Genomic DNA, 10,458 nt, shown 5'->3' on the forward strand with positions numbered 1-10,458 from the left:
GCAGAAATGCAACAGAAAGATAATCAGAGAGAAAAGGAATGTTTTTTGTCATGGTCAGACGTATTCCACCATGAATTCTTTTCATTTTATTCTTTAACTACATGTATTATCATGCACATAAAATGTTAGGCAGTTTTCATAATTGTGTTCTATATAACTGTTCCATAATATTAAAAAAAAAGCTCCACATTGAATGAAAAAATAATGATGCAATAACGATGCAATAAAATATATTTTTACTATATGCATTGTTTTGTTACTCTGTGTATGTAAGCCACTTTCTGTGGCTTAACTGTAAAAAAGATTGTTTCCAAGACTGCATTTAGTAAAACCTGCACATACAATACATGTAAGTTCTACTAAGTGCAAATGGGGCAATATTGATTGACATGTGTATTATGAACGAAATTAAAAAAGCACATTAATGTAGAATCATAATGTTTCAATCGAACAAGTTTTCTTTACTGATTTTTAAAGTGTTCATTTACAACGCTTTGTAATCAACTGTTACTTAAGATTCCAGAGTTGCAGTCACACAAGTATTATAATTTATTCGAGATCGTTTTCCTGGTTTGTTAAAGCTATAGGTCCAACTTTATATAACACTATAAATGTTAGAAAAAGACATATATCATACACCATTTTGAAGTATTGTTCTAAAACATCATGTGTGTAAATTGAAAGCGCCAACATGACACAGAATGCTAAATACATCCAAGTATGCAAATCGGTATAAGGCACCAAAAGCAGGATAGAGGCAAGCGTCTCGATGACTCCGACCAAAAGCATGTATCCATCTGGTGAAAGTGTGATTCCAAATAATACAGTGGGGCACACATTAGCATATTGTGCAAACTCTTGTCTCTAGATATTAAAAAATAAACTAAATAATCATTCTTTACAAATTTTACAACTGCAATAATTGTTTTTAATTTTCAATTTCACTATGATTAGTCATCAACTTTATCCTCATCATTGTCCTATTAATTATGCATGTCTTACAATTTTATCTTTACTTACCGTTTCTTTATGGTCCTTTGAAAATAAACGACTAGTTACTTTGACCAAGCCTGCTCTCAGAAATATGAGGGTCATTATCCATGACAAGACGTACAAAGCCACGCTCAGAAAGTCCATGTTTTGTCCTGCACTTCTTGTTACAAATCAGATGTTACCCTAAAGTCAGAAATTCAAAAGATCACACATTATTTACCCTTCTTCGCTATTCATTCTATAGGTTTATATATGGAAACATATTTGCAAATGAAAGTACCGGTATTAGTACGTAAATTGCTTAAGGGATATTATTTCCAATTGATTCATTTTCATTGAAAAGCAAATGTTTTATACAGATACAAGTTTTTTTCGAAGATCAATGCGAGAATAAACTTTACTCCATATATATATATAACAAAGAACGCAGCAAATCCCTTTTGCAATCTATAGACTGGTGCACTGTCCGCATTGTTTACATAAATTTATCAAGGCCGATCGTTGACCCTTTAAAAGGAAAACCAGTTCGACAGTGTGTTTGTATGAACAATCAAAACAAGTAGAAAATAACTGTGTTGAAAACCCCTTTTTCTCCATATGCTCTAAATATAATAAAAAGGGCTCTTTTATTTCTTTATTAATGAACATCATTTAAAACAGCGCCAGGTTTCCTTAACATGCTGTTGTAAATTCGACATGCTACTTTGATTTTGTATAGCTGTACAATGTGTCATCTTGAAACAATACTCTTAATTTTCGTGATACGATAATTAAATTTTAGAGACATTTCATAAATAACAAAGTAAACTTCACAATATTGCTAAGACTTAGGAACACGCAATTCATTTTCGAAGAGAGGCTGAAAGTCGATTTAGACATAAACAGTCTATTTTGAAGAAAAAAAGTTCAAAGAGACTATTTTTAATTAAAACGCCAACAACATTCTGCCCCCCCCCCCCATCAGAATAAAGCTTTGTTTATGAACTAATGATGAATTAATATGACGTATTTACAAAATAGGCACAAATTATTATATCTTAACGAGACCAACTCAAATAGTAGGAACCAAATACCTTTTTACAGTAGATATACAGGTATCTCCGTTTTCCTCAATTTCTTGCCCCGGAATTTGTTCACAATTTTCCAACTTCACGCCTGGCCTTTCCTTTAACCAGCTGTTAAATGATTTTCCGAGTTCTGCTGAAAAGGCCCGATAAGTTGCGATTGATTATTTTAAATCGACTAGATCTTTTAAATTAACCTGTGCATGTATGGATATTGTTTACCCGAGAAAATCGCGCAGTCTTGCAACAGATCTAGATCTTTGTTACGCGTATATAACGATTCGTCGTGTCTATGTTTGAGAGTAAATTCTTTAATATTTTATACCACATTTGTATATAAACATATGCAAATAGTTATCATTCTCACATAAACATATTCCTTTTATTGGCAGCTACTTGTACATGTTTGCTCGAGCTCTCAGTTAATGATTCAAAAACAAATTCACATTTATATATCTTGAATTGAATTTTTCAATGCCTTTTATATCTATTTTAAAGAAGCATATTAAGCAATACTTTCCTGCATTCTCTATAAGTGCAAAATTTGATATAGTTATATTTAGAATATTTTAAACCATTTTGGATTGTATATAAACATTCCATAAAATATATGTACTAACCAAAGCCCCACATTAACTATGAAAGAATAAACAATTGACAATGCAGAAAATGTTATTACTTTGTTGGTATTTCAGCATGTGGCATTGGCTGAATTAATTTTATTTTAGATAGTCAAAACACTGAGATTTGTAAACTACTCACAGCTTCAACAAACAAAAACGGATCTAGTACATTTATATATTCTATAATGTAAAACGTATATTCTCAAAATATTTTTAAAAACACACGCATTAATAATATGTTCATTTTTCACAAGTTTTCTTTAATACAATGTATTGAATGATAAGTAAGTTGTTATTAACATTGACTTATAGTCAGCTGGAATGAACAATTCAAAAGATTTATTCTCCATCTTATGCGAGAGTTATTTTTTAAATTAGGCAATAGGTCCTCTTTTGTATAAAGCTATACACGCTATAAAAATACAGCTTGCTATCGCCACTTTGCCAGAGTTTTCAAGAACACTATGGCTGTAAATTGAAAGCGTCATCATGGCACAGAATACTAAATACATCCAAGGGTGTAATGCGGTAAAAGGCAGCAAAAGCAGGCAGCAAAAGCAGGCAGCAAAAGCAGGAATGAAGCAAGCGTCTGTATGAACCCGATCACCAACATGAATCCGCGTGGCGGTGGAGTGTACCCGAATAATTTGGTTGGACATATAGAAGCATACAGCACGAACTCTTCACTCTGGAAAATAAATGATAGACTTAGAATAGTTACATTCTACTTGAAAAATTACAGCACATCATTTTTGAAAATTTTACAATTCGCTTAGGTAAAATAATTTGTTTTAAGTCGCCTCTGTCATAATTTTTAAAATAAAATGTTTGTATGTGAACATCGCTAACATTCATGTTTCACTGTTATTGTAAGAAATATAAGGGCTTCATCTTAACGTACTGTTTGTTGGTGTTCTTTTGGAAATAAACGACTGGTTACTTCGACAAAACATGCGGGTCAGTATTCATGACACCACGTACAAAGTCCATGTTTTAACAGCAGATTTACAAAACATGCATTCCCCTGAAGTCGAAAATTGAATATCACTGCGACTTTAATTAATAGTTGAACACAATTCTTTCATAGGGAGAGATTTATCCTTTACCACCATATTTCTACGTACGATCATTTCTTTTACAGCAAATTCTGCACAAGCCACTATAGCATTGAATGATTTACTATTAACGTCGTCGTGTCAATAACTGCCGTCAGGTTATTATAATTTGTCTGCTCACCTGACGGCAGTTATTAACACGACGACGTCAAAAATATATCATTTAATGCTTATATTTACATTCCCTTACTGAAGAAATCAATTGTTTACTTGAATAAATCGATATAAAGTGCAAATCACGGAGGGAGTGAATAAGTAACAGCAAGAACAGCTACTTTTGTAAAACCGGTTGAAACTGGTTTTCACATTGACTGTTGAGATGAGATCGACGAGCATGAAAATATAATCCATGATAAATAACTCTTGAAATGTTGCTTATAACAATAAAGTCAACTTTTTTGTTGAATAATTATAAAACTTTCTGTTTTGACAACATTCATGAAATGATTTTTTAACTGATAACATAGACATCACTGATTGAGAACTACTTATGTAAATTACTCGTAAATTCATACGCAGTGAATAGGTGTTGCATTTAGAAGCATTTAAACATCACGAAATTTAATGGAAAAACACAGTAGAATGTAAATATTGTATTTTATACTGCTAAACAAATCTTCCCCGTTTGGACTTGCATATTATATATTATATCCCCATTATATAACTTTGTCCATTAGAATCACAAAGCGTCATCATTTTTAATGTTGCTGTTGTGAATTGTGTACCATGTGACCTCAGCATGCAATTATGTACAAATGTATTGGGTAGTTTGCAAAATAACGCTTTTAGTCATTATAAGTTCTAATTTTAGTAGTAGAAGTATTACGTGATTTTACATATGTAAAGACGCTTAATACAAGGCGACATTATACATTAGGAAGTATATTAAAAGCAAAAGAAAAATCAATAAGTGAGAGATTATTTGTACAGTAGTACATGTATGTTTATTTACAACAATATTATAAATTTTACAATTTTAGATTTATTAGTTCTTTAGCTTTTTTTAACTTGTACTTTACCTCCATCTTCGATAGAATGCCAAGCATGTTTGTTATACAACGAAATATTTGTTCAGATATCGGAGATTAAACAAATACCAAAATGGTGTAAAGCAACTTACTAGTGGTGTTAAACTTACACCTGATCTTATAATTATCTACGTTTCAATAGCAAATATGTACATTATTAATAACTTCCTTATTATAAGCAGAACTGAATCTGTACCTTTCAGTAGATACAGGGTATGTCCGGAGCTTACTAAACTGACAAGTATTTTTGTTCCTCACAATCTCGTGCCTCACATTTTCTTGAAAGTTGACAACACTTTGAAAAGTGCACGTACACGTGCGAGTTGATTTAGGATAACTAAAAAAAAAATGATATTTTGCATATTATTTTGGAGCAGATCCTATCCTACATGTATATAACAATTTTTTGCTGTTCTTTTATGCATCCATGTATGGAACAACCTCTACCGCTTTTGTTTCTCAATAAAAGGAACAGAGTTAGCTTTCTTGAAATTCTGTTGTGCAATGGCGCTCTCCTTTAAAAGTATATCCCAGGATTTCTTTTACCTCATTATCCAAGCAAAATGAAAATCCCAAAGATCTTTGTTTTGAAGTGCTTTCTATTGTTTGTAAGGTTTGATAAACGACGAGGCAAAAAATGAAGATAAAAAGATATCCCGGGAAAATACATCGATTTAATTCGTACCCATATTGAGATTTTTTCTAAGCATTTCACAAAAGAGGGAGCGTCATTCTGCATTGTGTGAAGTGGATAGTGATTTCATTTCTCGGATGTTTATTTCAATTTTTCGATTTTAATTAAACTATCGATTTGAAAAGAAATCAGTTCCCTCTCCCTCCTCTAATCTATCAATAATGTGTGAGCATTACTCTATTACCGATAGTTGGACAATTGATAGACACTTTTCCGTGACTAAACGCAAAGTCGTACACTTAAGATGTGCACTATCTACACTGCAACAATGACCAAAAATTGTAAGCTGGTAATGCAGAAGCATAGCTAAGTCTGGAATATTGCAGTGTTGTTATTTATACTTGTATTGCTTTCAATTCCGAATTTTTTGAGTTATTTGAACAATACTTTAAAAAAATCAATTAACACTTATTGAAAATAAAATCCATTCAAATGGCACAAGTTCTCTTTATTGATGTTGATAGTAACTTGTTGTTACAATAATTAACAGTCATTTGCATTCTAAGCTTCAAAGTAATATAAATCTATTTTAATCTAATCTATTTTATAGGCATATTTGATAACGATCAAGGTTCCATTTTGTATATTTGTATATATGTTAATTTGCGTTATCTGTAAATCATAGTGAACTACATGTATTGTTATCTGTAAACAATAGTTAATCAGAGTTATCTGTAAATCATAATGAACTACATGTATTGTTATCTGTAAACAATAGTTAATTAGAGTTACCTGTAAATCATAATGAACTACATGTATTGTTATCTGTAAACAATAGTTAATTAGAGTTATCTGTAAATCATAGTGAACTACATGTATTGTTATCTGTAAACAATAGTTAATCAGAGTTATCTGTAAATCATAGTGAACTACATGTATTGTTATCTGTAAACAATAGTTAATCAGAGTTATCTGTAAATCATAATGAACTAAATGTATTGTTATCTGTAAACAATAGTTAATTAGAGTTATCTGTAAATCATAATGAACTACGTGTATTGCTATCTGTAAACAATAGTTTATTAGAGTTATCTGTAAATCATAGTGAACTACGTGTATTGTTATCTGTAAACAATACTTAATTAGAGTTATCTGTAAATCATAGTGAACTACATGTATTGTTATCTGTAAACAATAGTTTATTAGAGCTATCTATTCCAAAAAGTGTGTGTTTAGACAACAATAAATCTGCTAGGGACAATGTCAAAGTAGTTTGTTCTGAGATTCAAAAACTCATTGATAAAGGTTGCGTAACAGAGGTCAAGAATGTCATTTTGTTGTCAATCGTTTGACACTCGCTTTCAATAAAACAGGTAAACCTCGGTTGGTGTTAGATTGCAGGCATATCAATAGTTGTATTCACGATTTCGTTTTCAGAATGGAAGATGTCAAAACTGCTAGAGAAATTTTGATAAGTTTTGATTTAAAATCAGCATATCATCACATTAAAATTTTTGAACACCATAAACAATATCTAGGTTTTCGATGGGAGATGAAAGGGGATATAAAATACTTTGTGTTCAACGTATTACCTTTTGGCATTTCTTCTGCAGCATTTATTTTTACAAACCTTATGAGAAAGGTGGTTCAGTATTGGAGATCTTTGAGTGATCGGGTCATTATGTACTTGGACGATGGTTTAGCAGGGGCCGAAGATTTTGATCAAGCGTCTACACTCAGTGAGGTAATCACAACGTGACAGAGTTGGGTTTCATTATAGCAGAGTCTAAAAGTGTTTGGTTCCCACAACAAAATATTGTGTGGTTTGGTTTCGAATGGGATATGAGTAACGGTATTTTAAAAGTAACACAAGAGAGAGTTAGGAAGCTACTCAGTTGCATCGAAGAAGTGTATTTGAAAAGTCAATCAGGGTGTTCGCATTTTCGGGTGAAATCTTTTGCTAGTATAGCAGGTCAGATCATATCTATGGAAAACGCTATAGGAAATGCGGTCAGTTTCAAAACTAGGTATCTTTATCAAGATATATTGTCAAGATTTAGTTGGAATTCTTACATTGAATTAAGTTTGCAAACTTTAGAAGAATTAGAATTTTGGAAGATTAATTTAAGATCTATAAACGGCAAAGAAATAAAGACTTCCAAAGAACTTTCAGAACTAAAAATTTTTAGCGATGCATCCGATTCAGGTTAGGGAGCTTATGTAGAAAATTCTGAGATCTCAGATGTAGTAGGCCTCTGGACTGGAGAGGAATCCATAAAAAGTTCCACCTAGAGGGGACTAGAGGCAGTTAACAGGTGTTTGAATACTATAGGAGAAAGTATTCAGGGTAAAGAAGTAACATGGTATACCGACAGCAAAAATGTTTGCAGAATTTTGGAAGTCAGTAGCAGAAAGTCGTATTTACATGAAATTGCAGTAACAATTTATTTTTGAAAAATTACAGAACTTACATATCATTTTTGACATTCAGTGGTTACCAAGGGCAGAAAACATTCAAGCCGATTCACTTAGCAGGTGTTTTGACAGTGATGACTGGGGAATAAAAAACAGTGTTTTTCAAATTATTGATGAATGTTGGGGCATACACACTTGTGATAGGTTTGCTACAGATTATAATAGTAAATGTACCAAATTTAACTCTAGATGGTGGTACCCTTATTGTTCCTCAGTGGACATCGGCTCCGTTTGGGATTATGATAACAAACAAAAGACAGTCAGGTTACATGTTTTGTTTTGTTGAGTTTTTTTTTTCAATACTTAAACTATTTTGCATAATGTTTCATACTTTGCTTACTTTTGAACATTTAATTCTAAGCTCGTCTGGCTCACACCTAAGTTGTGTTGTTCTTAATGTGTTGGAAATATTCTTATAAGTGTATATTATACTATAGTTTTCCCGCGTTTCGTAGAAAAGCGGGAAAATGTTGTATGATATTGACTTGTTCGAATAGATTCGCGTAGGAATACAGGGCGGGGCCATAGGAAGGCCAGTATAAAAGGTCAGAGTTAATAGTAAAGGTCATTCTAGCCAGTTTCACTCAGCGCACGAAGCTTACATTCTTTTTAAAGTTTTTTGATGTCTCTATATTTAATGGATTATATAGCATTCCGTAATTAATAATAATATTTATAATAATATATGAATAAGTCCGATATTCGCCCCTAGACGTTATTTACACTTGCGTTCGGACACAGGTTTCCATAGTTGTTTCAAATATTTTATCTATGGTTTTTCCTGGGCGGTTTTTAACGTCATTCATGGGGAATTATATTTTTTGTTACACTTTATGTACACATGATATCGATGATGTATTATCATTAAAGGCCAGCTGCCTGCAAAGCTCGTCTGGCTCACACCTGAGTAGCTTCCTAACTCTCTCTTGGTTTACTTTTAAAATACCGTTACTCATATCCCATTCGAAACCTAACCACACAATATTTTGTTGTGGGAACCAAACACTTTTAGACTCTGCTATAATGAAACCCAACTCTGTCAAGTCGCGTTTGATAACCTCACTGAATGTAGATCAAAATCTTCGGCCCCTGCTAAACCATCGTCCAAGTACATAATGACCCGATAACTCGAAGATCTCCAATACTGAACCACCTTTCTCATAAGTTTTGTAAAAATAAATGCTGCAGAAGAAATGCCAAAAGGTAATACGTTGAACACAAAGTATTTTATATCCCCTTTCATCTCCCATCGAAAACCTAGATATTGTTTATGGTGTTCAAAAATTTCAATGTGATGATATGCTGATTTTAAATCAAAACTTATCAAAAAATCGCCCTTCTGAAAAATTTCTCTAGCAGTTTTGACATCTTCCATTCTGAAAACGAAATCGTGAATACAACTATTGATATGCCTGCAATCTAACACCAACCGAGGTTTACCTGTTTTATTGAAAGCGAGTGTCAAGTGATTGACAACAAAAGGAAAATTCTTGACCTCTGTTACGCAACCTTTATCAATGAGTTTTTGAATCTCAGAACAAACTACTTTGACATTATCCCTAGCAGATTTATAGTTGTCTAAACACACACTTTTTGGAATAGTCTTAAACGGAATTTTGTATCCATTTTCAATAACGTCCAAAATATACTTATCTGCTTGTATATCTACCCATTTAGTCAAATGACCTCTCAAACGTCCAACTGGACTGACATTTTCATCTATTGTGGCCACAAAGCGGCAGACATTATTTTTACTCTCTGAAAAGTGCTCACTCATGCATGCATGTAAATCTTTGCTCTGAACAATACACATACACATTACTATCTAAAGTACTTAACTTAGAGCCGGTCTCTTTGTTGTTGTTGTTGGTGGTGCAATTCTTTGCCCATGACCGGGGAAACCGCATTTGAAGCATGTTCCCGATTTTTTACTGTTCTCGTAGGACTTGGGCTGGTTCTGCACGCTGCTGGCTCGCTCCGGGTATGGATTGGTACGCCTGGACGTCCTCGCCTTCTGTATCCTCTCCTCCTTTAATTTCTTGTCCGCCCTGATTTCAGCTTTAAAAATTCGTTTTTCGTCCTCCTCGTCTGACGCTAATTCATGCTGTGTATATTCTTGCACTTTCGCCAACCTGTTTTGTATGAGTCTGCTAATTTAATTAACTTTTGTCTCTGATGAATTAGCTCTATACCTGATGAAATGCTGTTAAAGGCCATTTCTGGTTCACCATCGCTTAAGCTGGTGTTGGCTTCTATCAATTTTTCTCTTACGCGGTTGTTGAATTTGTACTGGGCTTCGTTTCCCTTCCTCTTGAAAACAAACGTCTTGTCGTTTGCTGCCTGAATCCTGGACAAGTGCTGTTCGTGTTGCTGTTTTTGTTGTTTGGATATCTTTTGCTCGAATGAAGACAGTTTGGAGTCCATTATTTCTGAAACTCTTTGTAAGAATTCGTCACTTGGTGCCGCCATGGTGCCCGCGAAAAAAGAATGTAAGCTTCGTGCGCTGAGTGAAACTGGCTAGAATGA

The 10,458-nt window shown here is 33.2% G+C and overlaps 1 long non-coding RNA gene across 1 annotated transcript; it reads right to left on the minus strand.

Moving 5' to 3' along the window:
• Positions 1–77: 77 nt before the first annotated feature.
• Positions 78–2,261, minus strand: LOC128183662 (uncharacterized). The gene is made up of 3 exons (XR_008243637.1): positions 2,067–2,261; positions 1,021–1,176; positions 78–864 (listed from the first exon to the last, which is right to left on the minus strand). It is a non-coding gene; the product is annotated as an uncharacterized LOC128183662 (long non-coding RNA).
• Positions 2,262–10,458: the final 8,197 nt, after the last annotated feature.

This window comes from Crassostrea angulata, chromosome 5, assembly GCF_025612915.1.
Source record: "Crassostrea angulata isolate pt1a10 chromosome 5, ASM2561291v2, whole genome shotgun sequence".
Lineage (NCBI taxonomy): Eukaryota > Metazoa > Mollusca > Bivalvia > Ostreida > Ostreidae > Magallana > Magallana angulata.